At 46.9% G+C, this 25173-nt stretch overlaps 1 protein-coding gene and 1 pseudogene across 7 annotated transcripts in view; one reads left to right on the forward strand and one right to left on the reverse strand.

Annotated features, from left to right (window-relative positions):
• The window catches only part of SNX29 (sorting nexin 29), a 401127-nt gene that overhangs the window by 190740 nt on the left and 185214 nt on the right, over positions 1-25173 (forward strand). The window lies entirely within an intron of this gene.
• Positions 13729-16002, reverse strand: LOC311586930 (small ubiquitin-related modifier 2-like; annotated as a pseudogene). Its single transcript has one exon. The product of its transcript is annotated as a small ubiquitin-related modifier 2-like (transcript).

Genomic DNA, 25173 nt, shown 5'->3' on the forward strand with positions numbered 1-25173 from the left:
GATCAGCGACGGAAGGCAAGCAACCGCTCTTCTCCCCCGCTGCTCTTTGCTCCCAGCTACTGTGTCACAGTGGTGGAAACCAAGCTAAGAGAAGGACTTGAAGCTCAGGAGCTCTCTGCCTCGCTTTGGACCTTACATGGGTGTGCTTGGCGCTCATTTAGTCATCTCAACTGCAACCTACTTTTCCAATTATGTTTTGTATTTCTAATACAATTTTTATTAATTGTCTGAGAAGTCATACAATGTATTTCGAGTATACTCCTAGTTCCCCCACCTACCCTTCCCACACCTTGCTTTTCCCAACTTTGTTTCCCCTTTCTTCCCTTCTAAAAGTAACCCATCAAATCTGATTTTATTCTATTCTTAAACTTCTGAGTGTGAGGCGATCCAGTGGAGCATGATCCACCCACCATGGGCCACACCCTTAAAGAGAAAACTCTCGCTAATCTAAAAGCCATCAGTGATCAATAACTCCTTAGCTAGAAGAAGAGGCTTGCAGGCCCCTCCCATTCCATGCCGGAATGTTGATGGCTTGCTCTTGTGCAGGTCTTGTGCATGCAGCACAGCTGATGCAGCTCGTGAGTGCAGTGGTCCGCTCATGTCCAGGAGATACTGTCCCACCCCAGATGCCCTAACCTCTGACTTCAGCTGAGCTTCAGGGTTGGTGACATGGACATCCCACTTATGTCCATTTGTGCTCTGGACTCCACTAGTACTTGTTCTCTGCACTTGGAGAGCTGTGGTTTCCACCTTCACCACTGTCCCCCGCACAAAGAAACTTCGGGAGCTGCACTAATCAATGAAGAGAGGTAGTTTGACAACTATATTCACTGAGCAAAATAGCGGTGGCAGGCCCACTCCTGGGGCTTGTGAGCTCCCCCAGCCCTGGGTTGTTATCTATATAGACAATCTCAGGTGTGTGTTTCTTTCCTAGAGTGGCCTTAAGTCCAACCAGAACTCATTTGGTTACTTACACTGAAGACACCACACGCTTTGACCCCAGAACTTAAATTAAAAAAAAAATATTTTTCTGTGATTAAAAAAACAAAACAAAACAACAACAACAACAAAAAAGCAATGCCCATGAACTCTAACCTGAAGCACTGACTGCTGCTTTAGAGGTGTGGCCCATTATCAGCATGGCAGAGAGCACTGCTGCGGACGTGCAGGGCCGGTGCTGGAGAAGGAGCTGTACCTGCAGATGGGGGCTAGAATGGGCTTCCTCCAACAAGGCCACAACACCTAATCCTTTCAAATAGCGCCACTCCCTGGTGACCAGGTATTCAAATCTGTGAGCCTGTGGCAGCCATTGTTACTCAAACTGTCACAGGAAGGGAAGGTCTCCTAGGGGACTTTAGCAGGACATGCCTTGAGGGAACCTGAAGGGGGGCAGGTAAAATGTGTGGTAACTAACACAGCCGCCCCTCAGTAAGTTAGGGAGAAACCTCTACTATGTTTGACTCTCCTTATCTGCAAGTCCTGCCTGGGAGGCTCTTTACCCCACCAGCCCAGACCCTGGGGAGGGTTCAGGCTGTATTTCCTAGTCTCCACAGTTCTGCACGCGGGGTGGAAATACTCTGTGAGGTTTAGAACACTAACTTTATGGGGGTACAGTTCTTACATGGTGTAATTCGCCTAGGTGGACACCACCATCTGATGGTTTAATATGTTAATCACATTGTGCATCTGTTATTACAGTCCATTGTGGAGTATGTCGCCATCCCCAAAAGCGATCCTGCACATGAGTCAGCAGTCACTGCAACTACTCTTCTGCTTTCTGTCTCTGCGATCACACCTGTAATTGGGATCAAACAATATGTGGCCTTTTGTAAATTTTTTCTCACTTTTCACATGGCATGATTTCATGGTACATCCACATCAGAGCATGTACAGGAATGTCAACTCTTTATGACTAAATTATATCCCGTTGTATTTGTGTTTGTTTTATGTACATTGGTGTTTTGCCTGCCTGTATGTCTGACTCTGTGAGGGTGTCAGATCCCCTGGAACAGAGAGATGTGAGCTGCCATGTGGGTGCTTGGAATTGAACCCAGGTCCTCTTGGAAGAGCAGCCAGTGCTTTTGACTGCTGAGCCATCTCTCCAGCCCATATTCCTTTGTATTATGGACCACAATCCCTCGGCTCTATTGTTTGCACTTATGGAGTACTGTAAGTAGTATTGCCATGAACATGTATCTGCACATGGTGTAGGCATACTCTGTGTCTCTGCACTTATTTGGGTATTCAACTTCTGCCTTATCACAGTAACCCTGGCCTTAACTTTGGGACAGACAGTTCCCAACTCAGTTACACTACACCTCTGCAGCAGCAGTGGATGAGGCTCTGGCTGAGGACCCACCATCCATGCCCACACTTACTCTGCCTTTCCTCTTCTAGGCATCCATAATACATCATTGGGTTGGATTTGTTAACTCCAAAGATTTGAGGAGAGAGACCACCAATCCAAATCCAAGTCGTCATGGCCAAATTAATTAAAGCAAGCTTTTTAATTGTGTCTCTCCCTAAAAGTGTGATTCAAGAGATTAGCTTTGGATGTGAGGAAGACAAGGGCTTTATAGCTCAGGAGAAGGGGATTTGGCAAATAGGCAGGGTTCCAGAAGCAGAATATGAACATAACAAGTTAGTAATAATAACCCTCTGAAACAAAGACAAAGTTGCAAGGTGGTCATAACAATAGGTAGTCATAGGTAGTAATAATAACCTCTTGAAACAAAGGTATGTTGCTGTTTCCTGGTATAGGCAGTACAGAACCATTTGTAGTTAAGGTTACAGGTGGGACTTAGCCTAATCCTTGAGAAACGAAAGTTCAATCATAAACAGGAATGAGCCTAGTTTCTCTTTACTATAAGATGGCTTTCAAGCCTAAGATGGAGGCAGGCTGGTTCATCCTCCTGAGCACCTTGTCATGTTTGTTGTTGCTTAAATGTTGTGTCTTTTTTATTGTTGACTTGTAGGAGTTGTGTCGCGTGGGTACTAGATACATGATTTATAGATCTTGTCTCCAATCTTATGGTCCCCCCCCCTCTCTCTCTTCTCTTCTCTTCTCTTCTCTTCTCTCTTCTCTCTTCTCTCTCTCTCTTCTCTCTCTCTTCTCTCTTCTCTCTTCTCTCTTCTCTCTTCTCTCTCTCTCTCTCTCTCTCTCTCTCTCTCTCTCTCTCTCTCTCTGTGTGTGTGTGTGTGTGTGTGTGTAGATGTTTGTGTCTATGTGGATGCACATGTATATGGAAGCCAGAGGCCATCTTTGTGTCAACTACTCAATAGTTTTTACTTTGCTTTTTGTAAATGGGTCTCTCACTGGGGCCAGGGCTTGCAGATTACATCAAAATGGCTGACCAACAAGCCCCAGGGATTCATTCTCCTGTCCTCACCTCCCCAGCTCTGGAAGTACAAGCACGGGCTCCATGGACTGTGGGATGGAGCTCAGGGCCTCAGTGCTTGTGCAGCTATTTGTAAAGTTGCTTTTTAAACATCTGAATGGGTTGCTGTGAGATAAATGCTCTTTGGATCTAGAATAAAGATCCTAGGTTGTTCGTGAGGGAGAGCTGGTAGTCCTCTCCAGTCAGGACAGGAATCACCAAGGGAGGCACGGGAAGCAGACTCCTTGTCATTTCCTCCTTCCTCTGTCTGGTGGCCTCTGGTGTTTAATAAGCTGGGAAGATAGATAGTTGAATTTCTCTTTACTGATGTGCCCCAAAGTTGGCAGAAGCCACCCTGGACCAGCCGGCACTGTGCTGTGCTCACCACCTCCTGTTGCCCTGTGGGGCAGTCCCCAGGCCTACAGTGCTTAAATCCTCTGGCTAGGGAGCATGACCCAGCTCCCATGTGAGGGTTCCTGGGTTTGGGTTGCCAGGGTGGGAGCAGTGTGGGCAGACTGTGCCTTTTTTTTTTTAAATAATGATTTCATTTCTTCTTAATTAGTTTATTCAGATTACATCTCAATTGTTCTCCCCTCACTTGTATCTTCCCATTCCTCCCTCCTTCCCTCCCTCCCTCTTTCACCCTATTCCCCTCCCCTAGGTCTGTGAGAGAAGGGGACCTCCTCCCCCACCATATGGTCACAGTCTATCAGGTCTCATCCGGGTAGCCTGCTTACCCTTTCTCTGAGTGCCACCAGGCCTCCCCATCAAGGGGAAGTGGTCAAATATAGGGCACTAGAGTTCATGCCAGAGGGGTAGACTGTATCTTGAACTAGATGGACCGCAGAGACCTTGATGTGGAAATCACCATCTCTGCCCTCCTTTCCTTTATTGGTAGTGTTTCACCTGCAGATCCCTGAGATGCTCTGAGGGTCCCAGCTCTCAGGCATCTGTACCAAGACTCCACTCATAAGGAGAAATGGGAAGCCTCTGGGTGGAGAGATTGGCACGCCACACTTCTGTTATTGAAAGGAAAATTAATCAGTGTTCAAAACAGAAAGCTTAAACATAATAAAAGGTGGCTGGCAACACAGGTTGTACCTTTGATCCATGTGTACCTGTGTGCATTTGGAGTATAGATTCTGCTTATAATCACAGTGCTCTCAGCAGTGTGCAAACCTTAGGGAACCAAATAGTAACAGGTGAGGATTCAGAAATAAATAACAATTTAGGGTTATTGGAAAAGTACAATTTTCTTTTCCTGTGGGAATTGTTCCTGCCTGGAAGGGCAGACTTTATAAGATTTAAAACTCCATCTCTCACTTTCTTTTTTAATATATGCTGCCTCTGGTTGCACAGATGACTCAGGACTGCTTTTCATATTTATTTCCCGGTACTGTAGGTTTTGATTTTATATCTCTGGCTTCCCCATATCACTCCAACACAAATCTCATTCAATGAAGACCTCTCCACTGTGCTGCAGCAGTTAGCACATCCACTTGCTTGGACCAAACAACTGGCAGTCAGTTACTGTCTTGGGATATTTTAAAAGTTTGCTTGAACACTGGTGCGGGGGGGGGGGGGGGGGGGGTCTGGAGGAGGGCTTGTGTGGTGGTAGGTGTTGGCATAAGGTCCTAAGGGTTCAATATTCCTCAGGGTTGGAGACTGGTGCATTGTGTGTACTGTTCACCTGTAATGCCCAAGTCACGAAACTTCATAGACTACCAAAGACCAGTCAGATGTAATGTACAAAGGGTCTTTTTTATTGATCTTGCTCCAGAGCAAGGGCTGTCCGTTCCCCAGAGGCTGAGGAAGGTGAGCGGCCTTGACTCCTTCCAATACAAGGTTTTTAAAGGCAGAAACCGCAAGCAGGACTTTCCCAGCCTTGGCATCACATAATTGGGTAAGGGGCTTAGGGGAAGTTGGCCTTAACTGATAAGGTAGAGGGCAGAGGAGCTCTGAGTCATGCTGCAGGGGGACTCCTAGCTAGACATTACATCTGCTGTAGCTGTTACACTGCGGGTCTCCCACACAATTGGGTAAGGGGAAGCTGGCCCTAATCTGACAAGGTGAGCTTTTGTTTGGATCTCAGGGAAGTGAGGCCCTCTTCCAGCTGATTGAGCATAGGGCAGGGAGGGGGCTTCTGCTCAGGGAAGCTAGCCCTTGTCCAGTTCCCACACACCTGGCCTTGGGTGTGCGTCCCTTTGTGCTGTGCTGTTGCTGCAAGTGTGGGTGTTTCCAAGTCTTTTGGACGTCTAGACCATCTTAGAATTTAAATTAACTGTCAAAGCCTTCAGAACCTCATTTGTGAAGAAAGAAAGCAAGGCCCAAGAAGCCCAGAGTACTGCCACCTTGCATGCCATGTCTCAGAAGCCTTTGTGACGGGTGCTTCAGAGGGATTCAGTGTGTAAGCTGCCACAGCAAGTGTGACAGTGGCATATGAGTGGGTCAGGGTTTGGGGATGCAATTTGGCTGCTAGTAACAAAGTTGTGACCCTGGTAGCTTAGACAGAATGACTTATTCTCTATAGAGGGATGAACTCAGAGAGGCTGCCCCGCAGCTGGCAGGCAGTTCCCCTGCTTTACCTGTGTCCCTGACCTGCCATATTTTCTGTACCACTGTGGCTGAGACCCTCACCATTGCATCTGTGCTCTGGTGCATACATTGGAGAGAACACTGAGGAAGGAGCTCAGCCTACATTGGCTGTGTGCTGAATCCCAGAAAGTGAGTTGAGATGCCCCCTGCACCAGTTATGTGGGCTTGTGTCCGAGGCATCAGACTCCAATAGGCCGTGGCGAATTAAACCGAAACATTGATCTAAAGTTTATTTGCTGATCTAAGGAAGTGCATCTGTTGGACTGAGACACACAGAAAGAGAACCACCTGAAATTACAGCATCCAGGAAGTAGGCACTAAGGATGTAAAAAGACTGCTCCTGGCCTATGTTCTCAGTGTGCAGTGTGTCTGCCTGAGAGAAACGTGGATTGTCCTGTGCCTGCCATTTTGCATTCTTGCATTTCAGTTGAGATTGTATCCTGAACATTTTTGTCATTGATCACTTTTTCTTAACAGTCTTAATAGCCACATAATGGTTGACACTTTCCAAGGTGAGGACTTTTTCTTCATGTTTGGATTCTTAGCCCTGGTGCAGTGGTGCTCCATGCCTGCACTTTTGGATGGGGCTCTGATTAGTTCTCTGGGGTTAGCTCCAAGTAGGTGGTTCAGGGCAAGTAGGCGATTCAGGACGCCTCACAAAGAAAATCAATGTGCTTTCCAGAAAGGAGTGTCCACATGGCAGCCCTTGAGGCACGGTATGCATTGTTTCAGCTCTTTGATAATTTAATCCTACACTTGTTCTATAGTGTTTAAGTTTTTCCAAATATATTGTCTATGCTTTGTTGTCTTGGGTTTTAGAATTGAGTACATTTTTGTCAATCTCAGTTATTCAAATGTTATTAGTTGTTGTTTGTTTTTTAATTTTGAGGCAGGGTCTCGTTATATATGTAGCCCAGGTTGGCCCTGAACTCCCCATTCTCCTTTCTCCCACAAGTGTTTGCCTTATAGCTGGGTGCCACTGTGCTTGGTACATTTAAAACATATTAGATATTTATGTTATGTGCTTTTAATTTATGATACCATTTCTTTGCCTTTCTTGTGGCAAATATCCTTTTCTCTTAAATTTTCTGTGAAATTTTTAAACTAAAAATCAATTTTTTTATTTTGTCTAATCAAATCTTGCCTTTTTTGTGACTTAATTCATTTGCAGTATTTGTGAATATTAGAACTAGTCCTGCTTACTCTTTTTCTTTTTAAATGTCAATTTTTCTTATTTTCTAGGTGAGATTTAAAATGAGGTCAGATAAAAATTATCCAGGACTTTAATTGCAATTTTATAAACTGCCTGGGTTCTTAAGAGGATTGGTGGTTATTGAGCACAAGCACTTGTCTGTCTGCTGGTCCCATAGAATTCATTATTGCAAACAAAGAAAGACAGTTGGCCTAATACTGAGTAGAGAAGCCCTGCAAACAGCTAGTGCTGTTTGTATGAAATGAATGCTTCACCATGTATTTAATAAAGGTCTACCTGACCATGGGGTGGCTGGCCAGGGGCTTGGTGCTGCTGGGATTCAGCTGTCTCTGCATCTGTCTACCTGTTTTGACTTTTCACTTTGTCTTCATTTCTCTCTCTTCCATATTGGCTGTCACTATTGGTCACATATTGGCTTCCTTCATGGCGTGATTGTACTGGTGCTAGCTAGGGGCTCTCCTTAGTTCAAGGCCAGGGTGGAAGAGGGAGAGAGAGGCTCTTGCTTCCTAGCCATTGGCAGTTTCCCACTGCAGGAGACCCAACCTCCAGCTCACCTGGGAATCCATAGCTGGAGTAGCCCTGATTACATCTTTCCTGGAGCTGGGCCAGAGTTACTCCTAGGGGAGAGTCAGTGGTGTGACAACATTGGGGACAATCTTCCCAGTCAAAAATTAGGTTCTGTTTCCAACAGGTCGTGGAGCAGGTGTTACCAGGAATGGCTTGGGACACTGGTTCCCGATTACTTGGGAGGTAGAGGAATCTGTCAGTTGTGCAGCCACCTTCACTGCTGAGCCTGAGTGTGGGGTGCTGGTGGTCTGTAGCTGTCTTTTACCCTGAAAATGGCCCCTCTCTCCATTAGTGGGCAGAGAGCATTAGTCAGCTGAGTCTCACAGGGAGAGCGTAGGTCCCAGGGGTTCTGTTATGTCTGATTTGCTGGCTTTTGTTATTACTAGTGAATCCAAATCAAGTCAACCCCAGCAGAAAATGAAGGCATTCTTCCCCGTTTGATTGCTCCTGCCCCAGCTGAGTTCACTCAGGGAAGACATAGGCAGACATCAGTATGTCAGTGTGGCTGCAGAACACGATCATGGTGGATGTCAGCTAACACTCACGTCAACACCTTTTCAATGAAGAAGGCAGGCAAGTGAGGAGGAAAGGGCTTTAACAAGGCACTAGGTGCACATCAACACCACAAGTTTATTTTATTTTTTCCGTTTTCATGAGTGTGTGTGTGTGTGTGTGTGTGTGCGCATACGTGTGCACATGCATGTAGAGGCTGATGATGGGAATCATCTTTGATTAGTCTGCCTTATTCACTGTGTCAGGGTCTCTGATTCAGAGGCCAGTATGGCTAACCTCAATAGCCAGCTTGCCCTGCCACATCTGTCTTCCAAGGCTGGAATTGCAAGCAAGCTACCATACCTGCCTGGCATTTAAGTGGATTCTGGTGATCTGAACTTGGCTTCACCCTTGTATAGCATGTGCTTTAGCCACTGAGGCATTTGAAGTGGCAGGTTTAACAAAAACAGCTTATCAAAAAGTTGAGTTAATCTCCATGTTTACGTTCTTGTTCACCGGCGTTTTTCTAGCCCATTGTTTTGAGTGGCACTCTATTTCTGAGAAAGGTCTTGCCAGGCTTGAAGTAAATGGCCATATGATTGGGGCTTAGGCTGAAGAGAAAATTCATGGCCTGGAAAGATAGCTCAGACATTAAATTACAAAGAAAATCTTTCCTTGCTATTGTGAGGACCAAGTCCAGTTCTCAGAACATAGAAAGCCCAGTTGACTTGTGCTTGTGGCCCTGGTAGTGGGGAATCAGAGGCAGGCAACCTCTTGGAGCTCACTGGCCAGCCACCCTAGCATACTCCGTGAGCTCCAGACAAATTGAGAGGTCCTGTCTCATTAACTATGGTGCCTGAGAAATGATGGCCAAGGTTGCATGCACATGCATGCAACTCCCCAAACACCCTATACAAAGACAATATAGAGACGCTTCTTGGATGTTCAGGGATGTTAGCACCCTGTTTGAATCCTTCCTTTTGGCTAGATATGTGTAGAGTGTTAGACCTGGTTGGATAGCTATGGGGTTCAGTTTCAGGTGATCTCTTTAGAAGAGATAGTCTAAAGGCAATTTTCGTTGATTCTTGGGTTTGTTTAAAGTCCTTTAAACATTTTAATTACATATATCTATTCTTGTGAGGGGATCAATGCATGTCAGACCGTGGATGCAGAGATCAGAGGATACTGCAGGATTTAATTTTCTTCTCTACTATGTGGGTCCCAGGGATTGAACTCAGGTCATCAGATTTGGCAGGAAGCACCCTTACCCACTGAGCTGTCTCACAAGTCCTTGTCAACTCTGGTGTTAACTGACATCATCATGTAGAAACCCCACGTGTAGAATAGAGGGTTCCTTGGAAGGAAAATTAGGGTTTCAGTCTAGACTTGGGCCCCAGCATTATCCAAATAGAGGTAGTTTTCCTCCCCTGAGTGGTGTCTCTGAATCTACTCTAGCAGGAGGGTTAGTGGGGAGGACTCTCCTGATGGAACATAGACTCCGTTACCCCAGTCACATTTCTCACCATTTGTTACTGTTTCTTAATTTGAATTGACAGTTTTCTGTTCTCAGAGAGAACAGTCACGTTTCTCCTTCCAGATTTGTTGTGGTAGTTTATTAGTGGCTCTAATTATAATGCTTGCTGGATGGGGCGTCAGGTAGATTCCACCTAGTACTGCTTTAGAATAAGTCAGAAAGGCATGCTTTCCTTACAGGGAATATCTGTTTTGGGGAGCCCATCAGACATGACCAATTCAAAGCACCCAGCCAGCTGCGACTACACTCAGGTATTCAGGACCCACGTGTAGCCCTGCGTGTTTAGGGTAAGAGGTGAAGATAAAAACCACATCCTGCTCTCTCATTGGCAGCTTTGGGGGTGGTAAGGAGTGGGGAAATGAGACAAAGGTTTGCACATCAGGCAGGTTAACAGACACTGAGGCAAGTTAGCTGGGGCATCTTGACCTCAAGTTCCTAGAATAGAGCTGGGTAATTTTCCATAAGATTCTCCATCAAGGAGAGCAAAATCTAGTTAAACTTGAAATGGCCTCAGCAAGAATACAAGATGGAGGAAGCTCGGCACTTTCTTGCTCTGTCGCATATTGACACCCCCACCCCCTGCCCAGTTGCTCCTAAATGTTAGAATTAATTAAAAGCAGGAAGGCTCCCCCTTCCCAAGACGGCATAGGGTCTGAGATTGCTTTTTTTTTTTTTTTAAAGACAAGGTCTCATGTATCCCAGACTAGCCTCAAACTTGCTATAGAGTTGAAGATGACCTTGAACTTCTGACACTTTGCTCCTAATTTTCTTTCTTTTTTTTTTATATCAAAAGACATTTTAATTTCTTGAATGGGTCAGCAATATTCACAATGGTCTGCAGGTCCAAGGCACAGGATTTCCATTATGAGAAGAAGTGGTCGAGTGCATGTGCAATATACACAGTGTAGAGCATCTTTATTCAGCCATAGAAAAGGAATGGTTTCCTATCCATGCTTCATGATTGTCATGTGAGACTTAAAAGTGAAACAAGCTAGAAATAAGCTAGCCATGCAAGAAAAATCTTTCATGATTTCAATTAAGTACTTACCTACAATTGCTCAGTTCATGGAATGACATCAAATATGTTACTCAGTCCAAGGAACAGAGCATTGGAAAGATTTTGATTAATGGATGCAGTTTCAATTGTGCTAGATGACAAAAATTCCTACATATTTATGTTCTGATAGTTTTGCTCCAAATTTACCAGTGCTGGGATCATAGGTCCTGTTATGCATAGAACTTCATATGCTCTAAGCAAGCACTATCCCAGCCAAGCTGTAGACCTCCCCGGCCCTAGGGGAGGCTTGGCTTTTTTTTTTTTTTTTGAGACTCCTAAAAATGTTTCTTGTCCCCTCCCCTTAACTTAAATTTTACTCTAACATGATATTTCTATTGAATATTTTGGAATTTCATACAGCACCCCATTCATACTAGATTCCCATTCCTCCCAGGTTCACCCTCCAACTCTTGTTCCCTTCCCCCCAAAAGAAAAACAGTGTATTGAGTCCAATTTGCATTGCCCATATACTCACTGGAGCATGGTCAAACTTCCAGTGGCCAGCCGCTTAAAGATAACAGTGTGCCCCCCTCCCCATGGAGCCATCAACTGTGAAGAGCTATACCTCAGCATCTTTGTCACTATTTTAAAGGACTCTTCATAGCTTCCTATTTCTTTTGGGGTAGGGGTTCATCACAGAGGCCTTCAGTGTCTCTCATTCTCAGTTATGAGTCTGCAGTCATCAATACCACTGCAAAAGAAGCTTCTTTGCCCGTAGCAGCCGGTGGCAGCAGGGACTTCCACATGGTTTCTGGTGGCACACAGCCACAGACATCCACATGGTCCATAGCTTGATCCCAGATATCAGCATGGGCCGTGCTTGGACCGTGGGCATCACATGCCCTCTGGTGCAACATATACCACAGACACCATCATGGCCTCAGGCGGCAGCACAGAACACAGACCTCAACGTACCTTCTGGCTGCATTATGGACCACAGACATCAACATGGCCCCTGTTGCAGCAGCACAGACACCAACATGGTTTCCATAGGCAGCGGGAACCATAGAGGTTTTTCAAGGAGGCTTAATTCAGAAAATGAGCTGTTCTTCTGAGATATTTTGTTGTTGCTTAGAGCCAGGGTGATGATGTGACTGGGCAGCTAGTTGTAGGGCACAGTCTGCACGAGCTCCAGGCTGCTGCACACTACCCTGCCAGCCCTACTTGGCAACGACTTGCTTCTTTCTCTGTTCCCATGCCTGTCTCTGAGGCTACATCTGTAGTTGTGACTCCGTTAGCCGAGAGAGAATCACTCTGTTCTGCCGTCTTTCTCAGCCCTTTATTGCACATTCACTTATTAAAGTGGCATTGCAAATGCTGTGTGTTGCACACTATATATTTTTGCTCAAAGACTTTACCTGCAAATGCTCATTGCAGTGAGTCATTGGTCTGGCTCACGGTCTCTGGTAAATACTGGATTAGTGCTGAGACTCACTCACCTTAGAGATCCTGTTGTTGCCCAGGGTCAGGATGATTGTGCTGTGAGTCTGGGGCTTCATGCTGAGGACTGGTCCTATTCGGCACGGCAAGGACATGCCCTTTGCCACAACCGTGCTCCCCTACCATCACCACTATTGTATCTCTAGTTCTGCTCTGCTCCACTCTGCTCAGCTCCGCCATATTTTCCCCCCAATTTTACTTTAAAAAAGCATCTTCCCCTAAGTCTGCCTCTTTTGAGTTGGTCTAGAGATACTGCACAGTCTGCAGACCCTCCTCTGTGGCCGAATCTCCCCTCTAATCCTCCATGGGACTCAGGCTCCTCAGAGTTGCTCAGTGGTCCCATGGGTGCCAGCAGCCACCACCACCTTGAATCAGCCTCCTTAAAATTGAATTGGCTGTTTTAAACCCAGGATTCTTCTGCTTCCTCTGAGCACTGTGACCTTGGCAGGGTGTACTAGGAAAGTCTGAAGTTCCTGGGCTACTCACGTGTCTGAAATACACTGTGTGTTAGCTCCCTGTTGCTGTGACAAAACACTGGGGATTATCAAATCAACAATGGAAGCCCCAAAGGGTCATTTGCAGAGCGTGACTGGTTCACACTTGCATTGTAAGTTGGTCACCTTACAATAGTCCCTTCCTATAGAGAGAGTAGTGGTACCAACGACAGAGACCAGTGGGAATTTAAAAGGTTTAAAGGGTTCAAGGGGTCGGTGTAAGATAAAATGGACAGGACTGGGCATCTGCCTTGCTTTCTCCACAGCCCACTTATAGGCAGTAAGACTAATGGGGCCTGAAGCCCTTCCTTCTGCTTCTCCAGAAAGTGAGTCTGTGCTTGCCTTGGCCTTCCCACCAAGCACAGCTCCCTTCTAGACAGAGCCCGTGTTGACAGAGCAGTGATGACTGGCAGTGGGGTGGTCAGCACGGGTTCAGTTTCCTCCCAGAGGGCTGCAGCAGCGTGCACAGTCCACTCGCCCCACACTCAGCGGGGAACACGCTCTGGGGAGGATTCCTTTTTGTGTGGTTTAGTTTCCAGCCTCTCTAGGCTGGTGTTGAGAGTCTCCTGTTTTCTAAAGTCCCTAGAGCGGCTGTGATGGCAGCTACACTTGTTCCCTTTTCCACCCCAGCAGTTATGCAGCAACTGTGTGCTCAGAGGGTAAAGGTGATTTCTGCCTGATGGCCGGAGCTCAGTCCTATAATTCTTGTAATCTGTCCTCTGACCTTTGCTCGTGTATAAAGGCACACTCATACAAATACTTTTCTCTAGGTGTAATAAGCGATGGAGGGTGGGGGTGGGGTGGGGTGGTTTCCAGCCTAGAGGAAGGTAAGTAAGCCACTGTGGAGCACACCTGGGATAAGGATGCCCCTCCCCCTCTGCAGTGCTGCCTTGCTGCCTCCTATCCAGAAGTTGATATCACAAGTGACTTCGCTGGCTTCGACGCTTTTGTTCTTGAACACGAGTCAGCCCACAGACTTTCTTTCATTTTGGGGACATGGCTGCCCCTGTGCAGCCTGGTCTGAGCCTCCTTTTGCGCCACTTCCTGTCATTCTCTTCCTCCAGACACCTCCACCCATGGTCTAGGTCACTTTTCTGGACCCTTTGTCTGGAGTTCCTGCTTCCTGATCTCCACATGGCTGCCACTTTTGCTTCCTTCAGACCAGTGCTTAAATGACCCTTTTAAAGAGATTGTTCTAGAATAGCACATGACACTTCTTTGTAGCATATAGTATTACTTGATATGTAATTGCATTTATTTTTTCATGTCCAACTTTGCAACCAGTATCTAAGCTCCTAAAGAGGTAGTTTTCCACCTTCCTATTGCTCAGACCCCTTAAAATAGTTCCTCAAGTTGTGGTGACCGCCAATTATAGAATTATTTCATTGTTACTTCATAACTAATTTTGCTACTGTTACGAATGGAAATATTTGATATATAGAATAACTGACATGTGACCTCCCCAACAGGTTGAGAGCTGATGCTGACTAAAGGCCAGCGACATCTTTGTCCATTTCAGTGTTTGCCAAATCTTCATGCTCAGAATGGTGACTCATCCACAATAGGCCATAGCAGTACCTGCAGTGAATAACGTTAGCCACACAGTGCTGGGTCTTCATGACCCTCTCTTAAGTACAGAAACTTACACTAATGGCTTCTTTCTTTTTTCTCTGCTGCTGGGGAATTGTTCCTTGTTAGCTCATGTCAGCGAGTACTCTGGCACTGAGCCTAACCTCAAGTCCTCCATAGTCTATTCTGACAGACAATTCACTCTAAAAATGATTGGCTTTGAACAAGTACAACTTTGTTTGCTCCAAAGTTAGTGGGTTGGGAATTGAGGCACGGGGCAGTGTGGCACAGCCCCTTATCCCTCTCCACAGTGTCTAAAGCCACGTGGCTGCTGTAGCTGAGGCCACTGAGTGGGGAGCTTCATTTGTCAGCTGCTCAGCTGCTCAGGTTTTCTCCACATAGGAACCTGGTGTCTTACTTAGGGTTTCATTATTGTGGCCACCGTGACCATAGCGACTTTTATAAGGGAAAACGTTTAACTGGGGCTGGCTTACAGGCTTAGTTCACTGTTGTCACGGTGGGAAGCATGGTGGCGTGCAGGCAGACATGCTGCAAGAGCTCTACATCTGGATCCACAGGCATCAGGAAGAGAATGTGAGACACCTGGCTTGAGAATCTGAAACCTCAAAGCCTGTCCCCAGTGGCACTTCCTTCAATGAAACTATACCTACTCCAACAATGCCACACTAAAAAAAAAAAGTTTAATCAAATAACAAGATGCTTGACTTGAAGGGAAAACTATCTAGGGTCATTTTGTTCAAGAGTATTTACTCCTTCTTAAAGACAGATTGCCCTTCATGTAACAGCTATGTACAAAAAGGTTATAAAATTGTCCTTGGTTTTACAATGATAAATAAAAAACATTAAAATTCTCCAATCAAAGAAAGTATGCAAGGATTTATGTTGTTGGGTTCTTTTGTTAAAGCAATGAGAGAAAAGCAGCTTCCTGGAATATAAAGCTAAGCGTGAATGAGCATGCCACTGTGGAGAAAGGGGGATGCTTTCATAGACCATCTCCATCAGATGTTGCCAAAACAGGACACTGGCCGTTTAGTTTAAGAAAGAAAAGAAAAGAAGAGCAATGTGCTTGTACACATACACCAGTTACTTTATATGCAATAAAGAAACAGGAACAGGGAAATGAAGGAATAGAGAAAACTATACTGTAGTAGTCAGGATGGTGGAAGAAAATTGCAGCTTTCTAATTGAGAATGTATTCTTGGTCTATAGCAAAATTCTGGAGTAAAGTAGCAGGTTCCCTTTTTAGTAGACACCTCCTGTCTGCTGCTGACACACATCAATCCTACCTTCACCCTCCATCTTCTACTGTACAGGTGTCTGTTTCAGTGATTGGTTGCCCATCAAACTGTAATCTGATCTGCCTCATGGACAAACCCAGTCGTTCACAAAGGGCTTCCATTAGTTTACTAAGTGGTGTACGCCTCTTAATCTTAAACCGCACCACAGAACCATCCTGCCCACCACCTTCAAATTAATATGATCATTGTTCTCAGTCTGGACTCCTTCCTTGCGTTTCTTGTCTGTCATGGTGAGCGCTGGAGACTCCTCAGCTGCCCAAAAGAGCCAGCAGGTCTGCACTGAAGGAGCAGCAGCAGGAGGAGGCTGTAGTGGTCAAGGCCACACTTCTAGTAGGGCCACCCCCTAAGGGCTATTTTTATTCATACCATCACCCCTGGGTTGTTCATGCTATTGTGGTCCTGGTGCTCTGAGAGGAGACATCCCTAAAGGAAAGCTCCTGTGAAAGACTGAGCAGCCTCTGCTTTTTTCATTCTGGTTATCATTTGAGCAACTGGAGCAGCCACAAGGCCAAGCCTACCACTAGCGTAGAAAGAGATGGCCCAGGGTGGTGCGCGGTGGGAAGTGTGTTCCTTCCTGGCCACGGATGTGCATAATTGGGTGCCAATTATAGCCGGACTTTCTCAATAAAGACACGTAGGCTTTTTATATTTATTATGAAAGCTTGGCCTTAGCTTAGGCTTATTCCCAACTAGCTCTTTCTTAAATTAACCGCTTCATATTAATCTACATTCTGCCATGCGATTAAACCTCTCGATCTTAGTCCCAGCACTGTTTCTTCCTCCACATCCAGCTGGGAATCCCTCGGCCTCTCACTCTTTCCCAGAGTTTCCCATATCTCTGCCCAGAAGTCCTGCCTTCCCCTCCAGCCTTTGCGATGGGCTGTTCAGAAGGCGTTGGAGGGAGTGTTTACAAAGTATGATGTGGCCGTGGCCGTAGGAATAACAATACAGAGTCTGACCTGCAATCAGATCGCTGCTGGTACAGGGAACAGTTTTTGAATAACACAGACAATCTTTACACAGTGCACAAAAAGATCACCCCAGCGCATGTGTTCATATATCGCAGGGTATGTTGTGTAGTGGCAATGATAGATTTTAGAACCTGGCTGCTTTGTTGAATTTCCCCTCTCTACTCACAGGACTGTAGGTATGTCTCTCTGTGCCTCTGCCTTTCCAATTCGTCAGGTGGGGTAAGGGCTATTATCTAGGGTCATAGAATCTGATACCATATGTAAACGTTCTGGACTTCTGTTTAGCACTTTTATTTTACTATTTGTGTTTGAGACCGGCTCTCTTACAGCCCAGGCTGTCCTCATACTCCCTAGTAAGTCAATGATGAGCTTGAATGTCCATCCCTGTGGCTTTTACCTCTAGGGTGCCAGGATTGCAGGTGAGCACCACCATGGTAGGTTCTGCAGTGCTAGAGACCAGCCCCATGGCTGTGGGTGAACCATGAGGGCAGAGAGGGGGAGGGGGAGGAGAGAGAAACAGTGGGGATGGAGCCAGAGCTGCCGCATACACCTGCCACGCCTGGCTCTTGACCTCTACAGAGTCCAGTTTTCCTATGTTGAAAATGGGGGCACTCAAGCTGAGTGTGCACGTGGGCAGAGAGTCCTGAGCGGCAAGTGCAGTGTGCCTGGAGCCCTGGTCTGAGAGGGGTCTCCAAGAGAGTGAAGATAAATGGTCCAAGACTGGGTATGGGATAAAAGGAGAGTGAGCACAAGAGAGGGAGAAGGGCCGAGGGGGAGCACTGAGAGCTGGGGTTCTGGGCTGAGTTAGAGTTCACTTTAGAAGGAGTGCACCGCTGGGCTGGGGGAGCAAGATGAGGACAGGTACTGTGAAATAATCTGGTGGCAGCTGGCCTTGGTGACACAGCCCTTCAGTTCCAGCTAGTTGGAAGGAGGCAGGAGGATTACAGGTTCAAGGTCACCCTGGGCAACTTAATGAGATCCTTTCTCAAAAATAAAAAGAGAGCTGGGGTGTAGCTCCGTGTAGCACTTGCCTAGGATGCCAATCTGTCACGTGACCTCCTTGCTCGGAGCCCTACTGACCTTGCTCCCTCATGAGAATAACAGATGCGGCTCCTGTGTCTTGCCAGACCCCATGTGATCTTGGGTCACCTTCCTTAACCCACTTTTTATGGAGCTTCACCATGCTGGCCACTGAAACACTGGGGTTACGCCTAGGTCGCCCCTTGTCAGCTGAGAGTGCACAGAGCACTGTACCTGGGAGGGGGTCACCCTTCCTCCAGCGTCCTGCTCACAGCCACCACCCAGCATGAAGAGACCGCCACACTAGAGGGCTAGTGTGGAAAAACATTCAAATGCAAAATTGAAAGTATAGTTTCTAGTGCCTGTGTGCTGCGCTTGTGTCAACCCGAAAGGACACTTTGACTGGAGCCTCCACAAGCCAGGAGCTGTCTGTAGGAGCTTCGTGCCGTTAGGTGGCTAAGGAGAGCTGCTTTTCACCTGCACTTGTCTTTTGGGGCTTGGAACATTTAGGACTAAGTGGCCACACCAGATGTGGCCTCAGGGTTTGAAGGTACCAGGTGTGGAGACAGTTCTTGTTATTTTTTATCTAACATGTAACCAGATACTTGGACATCACCTCCCTAGGGGACATGTCTTTTCCACATTTTAGCAGCCACCTACAGAGACACTGGCGAGCACTTGCCAGGGTAGTCCCTCCATAGATAGAGGCTCAGCCCTGTGGCTTTTGGAGTGACAGAGGGACCCCTCCCCAGACTCCTCCTCCCTTTCCTGCCCTCTGCTTCCTCCAGGGCTCTGCAGTTTGGGTTCTTAGACATAATTAGGATTTTCAGGGAAGTTGTCAAGGCAGTACATCTCTGTTGGCTTTTTGAAATAGCTTCTGGCTTGCCATTTATCACAGAATTGTTCCCAATATGTCAAAGTTCTTTTATTACTGAGGAGAAAAATGTCTTCGGCTTCTGGGTATATGTGGGACTCACTCAGAATTCAGTGTGGCCATGGTAGCCACCTGACCCACTTGCCCTGACTTTGAGGGGCATGGTGTTGGCTCTGCTGGCTTAGTGTGACACAGGTGGAGCCCCTCTGTTTGCCTGCCTGTGGTTGCTGGGTGGTTTGGGGTGTGTCTTTCACCATGAGGCTCACAACATCCATCCGTCCATCCACCCAATCATTCATCCATCCAGGATTACTCTATGTAGCCCAGCGTGGCCTCAACTTTCTGACAGCCTTGCCTCAGCCTCCTTAGTGCTGTTAAAAATATGTATATTATGTATTATATATCGTAAGATATAATTTGAGAACTTGGTGAAATGCAGTTTGACCATATTCACCCTTCATCTCCTCCCAGATCTACTCTCTCCAGCTCACCTCCCTACCCCTCCAACTTAAACTTTCTAAGACTAAGTCTTAAAAAACAAAACACCCCCCCACACACATACACACATCCCCCCTCTCTCCTCTTGGGCTCCTGTCTCCCTGAGTCACCGTCATCTGTCCCCTTTGGCCTTGCCTTCCTTGGCGCTGTTCTTGTGTACCCCTCTTAGTAGGGAGCAGCCACATGAAGGTGTCCAGTGCTGTTCTGTGGTGCCTTGTTTTCTTTCCACTGTGACTTGACTCTTTGCCATTCTTGAGAATTCATAGGGAAGGGAGCTTTCCACATGGTTTCTTTTCTAAATGTATCTTTTCTGTATCAGTCTTGAAGCAGTGGACTTTGCCATGACCTTGAGTTTGAGTTTCAAGGATGATATTTCTCTTTCCTGTCTGTGCTGTAGGCATCTCTACAGTTTCAGCTGTAATACTTGTCCTTGAAGGTCCCTGGACCAGGGACATATTTCAGAATTTCCACATTAATTGTGTGAAGTTATTTTCACCTTTCTCCTGAACAAAAATCATCTTTCTGTTGTTTTGTTTTTGTTTTTTGGTGTGTGTGTGTGTGTGTGTGTGTGTGTGTGTGTGTGTGTGTGTGTGTGTGTGTTTGGGGGGTTGGCTTTTGTTGCCCGTGGGCTGGAAAATGTCTTCAGGAATGGCAAGTTTTTGCAGAAAGCCAGTTTTGTACCTCCAACCTTGCTTCTCTCAACTAGGGGCCTTTGTTCTTAGTCTTCAGCTCTTTGAGGTCCCCCAGTGGCCTGAAGCCATCATCTCTGAGTGTATTTGAGACTGTGACAGGCCTTTTCTCTTGCCTGCTCTTTTGGGCTCTTTTAGCCTGGCCATTGGGTGGGTGACTTGTTCCGAGCTCAGGTGTACATGCGTCTCAGCTCTGCCAGTCTTGGTCTTGTTTCCTCTGGAGTTTGTTTTAAAATGAGTGGCAGTGGGCTGGGCATGGTGGGTGCACACTTTTAATCCCGGCACTGGGAAGGCTGCGGCAGGTGCATCTCTATGAATTCAGCCTGGTCTACATAGTGAGTTCCAGGTCAGCCAGGACTACATAGTGAGACCCTGTCTTCAGTAAAAATAAAAATAAATTGTAGCACTGGTATGGACCCCAGGAGTCTTATGCTTCGGCTGGTAAGAATGTAAACCGATGCTCACAGAGGCAGGATGGCAAATCACCATCGTAGAACACTGGGGATTTGTTGGTTGTCATAGTTAACTGATCTTGCAGTCACGTGCTCAGAGCTAGGTAGGCTGCAGGTGGTAGTGCTCTTTGTCTTGAGACATTACATAGCTGTAATGTTGCTGTGATAAAGAAGAGGCCAGGCTTGTGTGCTAGGGCCAATGGGACTGGACTACCAAGGCCTGCAGGATGAAAGAGAGCTGTCACACCATGGCCATTTGCATTTTGTAGAAAAAGTAACACCAGTGAGGGTACATGAATTCCTGTGTGTGGACATGTGGGCATGTGGTCATGTGGGCAAGTGGGCAAGTATGTGGGTGGGAGCAAGCCTGTGCTTAGGTTTTTACGATGCTGTAATTCGTGCAGTTTCTAGCCACCAGTGGACCAGTTTGAGTATACAGTCCAGCGGTGTGGGTTTTAGTATCATCACCAATATGTGAGTGTCACCACTGACTGGCACCAGACCATTCTGATGGGATCCTGTACCCGTTAGCGTCTTTTCACTCCTGCTCATGGTAATGGTAACATCACTTCTTGTTTCCTGGACATAATTTGAAGGATGGTGAACTCAGGGAACAAGGGTGGAATACCAGGCCCTAGAGTCTGAAGTGGTGCTGAACACTTAGTGGGCATCCAGTGAATCCTAACTGTCTTCCTTCTTGTCGTGGTTGCCAAGTGTTTTGAGTAGCTGCATGGACCAAGTGAGAAAGGATGCCTTGAAAAAAGGCAGCATCCAGAAGTACTGTGGCTCTTGTGACTCACGCTGGGTGGGTTTATATTCCACCTTTCCTTGATTTGCAGCTCTCATCTATGTCAAGTTGAGACCTAAAAATGTTAAATTAAAAAAAAAAAAGTCTTTCTTTTGGCAATAAACTTGTAACTATAAAGAAAAGCCCCTTTATTTTTAATTTTTATTTATTTTGAGATGATTCAAGCCTCATCCTTGTAGCCCAGGTTATCCTTCAACTTAATGTGTGACCCTGTTCTCAAATTCAATATCCTCCCTTCTTTTGCCAGTCTCCTGAGAGCACGGGCTACCATATAGACTAAGAAAGTAAATTTTTTTAAAGAAATAAAAGCACAGGAGAGAGTAGATTCTTTTCATTAAGGATATGGGAGTGGAGGCTGAAATGCTCACTTGTTTACACACATGCCCTAAAGCCACATCAGTAGCTGGGTGGGCATGAGTGGCCGATGCAGCCTCTGTTGTCCACTGCAGTCAGCTGTCCACATGCAGGATCCCGTCCGCTGGCAGTGACTCACTGATGCTCAGTACTGAGGAGCAGCTTAGTGATGCCCCTGATCTAGCTGTCTTCTGAGAAGCACGAAGTGTCACTGGGTGGAGGTCCAAGTCACAGCCTGATGTTCCACTCTTTGTTGTCAGGTTTTCATGTACAGACATGTGTCCTTTCTGAGCCAGGCACCCTGTTGATTGTGTCACCCATTTCTGTTTAGAGTCCTTCCACAGTACCCTACCAGCTCGGAGGAGCATTTATCTCCCCAGCGGGGGTGAGGGGGTGGGGGGAGTGGGGGTGGGGGGCTGTGTCCTGGGCAGCCAAGCACTTTGCAGAAAGTGGCTGAATCAGGATTTGAGCCGAGGCTCTTTTGGCTCTAACTTCTCTGCGTCTGTATTCCTGTTGTCATTTATGAGCTGCACAACGCCTAAGTGCCTGTGGTAGGACAAACAGCCTAGGATTGAGGCAGTTCCAGGGAGTCCTCTCATGGGCTTTCCAAATGACAGTTAACCTGAAGGTCGTGTTTGCCTTAAACCCAGGCCTTACAGATGTACAGCTTCTGCCTCTAGTGGGTGTAGCTCTGCTCTTCTGAATTGGGATGGCAGAAGTCACACTGGCTTATTTCACAAAGCACAAATGATTTTTAGAGGTTTAGGATGAAAACATTAACCTATTGCTCTCCACACTCCAGAGCAAGAGGTGTGAAAAACTGGACAACTGTGTACACTTCCCGCTATTGTTCCCCCTACAGAAACACCATGCCTGTGCTCTATGCACTTCCAGCTGCTGTTTCCCCTGCCTCGTGCCCTCCCACACCCCCAAGCACCATGCCTCATGTAGTGTATAATTCCAGCTGCTGCGTCCCCCCCAGCACTATGCCTCATGCTGTGTACACTTCCAGCTGCTGCCTCCCCCCGCCCCCCCCCGCATTCCCCCCTGTGTTCCCCACACCCCACCAAGCACCATGCCTCGTGCAGTGTATTTTTCCAGCTGCTGTGTACCCCCGCCCCCCGCCAGCACTATGCCTCATGCTGTGTACTCTGCCAGCTGCTGTCCCACCTACAGAAGCATACTTTCTGTCACCACATCAATTTTCTAGCTGAGTTTCTGTTGTGGTTTATGAAAAAAAAGAAAAAAGAAAAAAGAAAAAGAAAAAGAAAAGGAAAAGGAAACACGAGTGCTCCTACACTACTATAGCTATGTGTGACCCAGAGGCAGGGACCTCTGTGAGAGTCCAGAGTGGGCATGAGGCCGAGCCATGTGAGGAGACAGGGAAGAGAAAAGATGAGGAGAGAGGAGGAACAGGTATAGTAAACCAGAAGGCTCAGAGTGTAGAGAAAGGCCAGGCAGCTAAAATGTCTGCATTATATAGGGAAGGCAGCCCACTCCCTGGACTGGAGAAGTTTAGAGTAGGGGCGGGGTTAGCCAGCCATACCTGTAGCCCATAGAGACTGAGGAATGTAGGGAGAACCTGGTGGCCAGTGGCCGGTGTCCACTTTGATATGTTAAATCAGCACCTCAGCCATATGCCCTGGGTTTGAAACCTAACAGTTTGGAGCCGGCTGTTTTAGCAACAACACATGGAGCATCTAGGCCACCTCATCCCCTCTTTGGCTCCTGACACCACATGTGTGTGGTTAGATTCTGCCAAGAGAGCACACAGCTCGACTCTGAGTGAGCCGCTCTCTGGTTAGCCTACCCATCCATGTGCTTTATTCCAGCATGGCTTTTCTCTCTAGGGGAAAGCATGGCACCAAAACCTCCCCAGGAACCCTCTGGCTGCACCATACCAGCAGCTGAGGATGTGGTGACTGTACTGGCCTCTTCAGTCACTTTGGAAAGAAGCTTCTCTCACTAGAGCTGACAGCAGTGCTGGGTCCCTCTTGCTAATGGAAGTGTTTTAAGCCATGGCACTATAATGTTTAAAAAATAGTTTGGACTGGGCACAGTGATGCACACCTGTACTCCCAGTACTCAGGGAGGCAGAGGCAGGTGGATCTCTATGAATTCGAGGCCAGCCTGGTCTGCAAAGGGAGTCCAGGAATGCCAAGGCTACGCAGAGAAACCCTGTCTCAACAAAACAAAAAATTCGTTTCAAATGTACAGTGCTCTTATGCTATCATTTGACAACCAAAATATTAGACTGCATCCTTCATGAGAGTGTATGTGATGAACTTTCCATTGTAAACAGATGGCCTTAGAAGTGTGCCATAAGTGACACATTAGGGTCCAAAGGGGATGCTGACTCCAGAATAGGTAGGAATCAGTGTGAAAGTTGGAAAGAGCTGAGGCTTCAAAATTGGGCACCCTGCAGGGATTTGTATTGTATCACCAGGAGTGCTTGCTAAAACTCCACCCCTCTGTATTCCCATCTCTAAGATGGGCATCATGCTATGGCATTTAGGGCTATAGGTAGAGTGATATAAATTGCCTGTGCAGGGCAGTCAGGGTTATGTAAATTGCATGTACTACAGGTGAGGTCATATGAATTACATGCAATGTAGATACATGGAGTTGTAGAAATACAGGCAGTGAAGGAGGGTGTCTTAGTTTGGATTTCATTGCTGTGAAGAGACACCATGACCACGACAGCTCTCATAAAGATTTATTTGTTTACTTATTTTATGTGCACCAGCATTTTGTCTGTATGTATGTCTGTATGAGGGTTTCAGATCCCCTGGAATGGAAACTACAGAGTTGTGAGCTGCCATGTGGGTGCTAGGAATTGAACCCTGGTCCCTTGAAAGAACAGTCAGTGCTCCTAACCGAACAGCCATCTCCCCAGCCCCAAGGCAACTCTTATAAAGGAAAACACTTAACTGGGGCTGGCTTACAGTTCAGAGGTTTAGTCTGTTATCATCATGGCAGAAAGCACAGCTGTGCGCAGGCAGACACGGTGCTGGAGGGGCCGAGAGTTCTACATCTTGGTCCGCAGGCAGCAGAAGGAGACTGTGCTACACTGGACATAGCTTCAGCATAGGAGACCTCAGCCTGCCCCACTAGTGACACACCTCCTCCAACAAGGCCATCCCTCCTAATAGTGCCATTCCCTAAGTGTCTGGGAAGGTGGAGACACTTCCTATTCAAACCACCACAGTGGGTTATATAAGCTGACTGTGCAGTATGGGGGAGGGTCATATAAATTACAGGCAGTGAGGATGGAGTTTTGTACATTGCCCAGGTAGTGAAGGTTGGGTTATGTACACTGGCTATGCAGTACAGGAGGAGTCGTGTAGGCTGTCTGCAGTGCTGGCTCCCAGAGACTGGGTTAGAGACCGGGTTGGATCTCTACATGCCTCAGGGCAGCCAGTTCTTACCAGAGCTACCACTTCTTGGCTTCATGCCTCCTCTTTTTTTTTTTTTTTGAGCACTGTAGTCTGACTTCTAGGGCTGTGTGGGTTGAGTAATCACTTCTCATTTAGGGGACACCTTCCCTGAAGTAGCATTTACTGAGACACCACCCCACCCTCATCCATTTACTGGATAACTCTAGCCAGCCCAAGGCAGTGGGTCCCCTGGAAGGTGTCAGAGAGCAGTCACCTGGCTCTTGGAAAAGCTGGAGCCCCGCAGGCGTTGATGACTTGGCCAAGTGACTTCTCTTTCTGACTCGCTGGCCTTGGGCAAAGCACCCAGCTCCTGGTGAGCTTATTTCCTACCTTGCGTGTGGACGGTACCTGGAGGATTACAGAGGAAGGAGTGGAGCAGCAGCACAGCGTCCAGCTCCTGGTCACGCTGTGCT

This window comes from Acomys minous (genome assembly GCF_964271855.1).
Source record: "Acomys minous genome assembly, chromosome: 16".
Classification (NCBI taxonomy): domain Eukaryota; kingdom Metazoa; phylum Chordata; class Mammalia; order Rodentia; family Muridae; genus Acomys; species Acomys minous.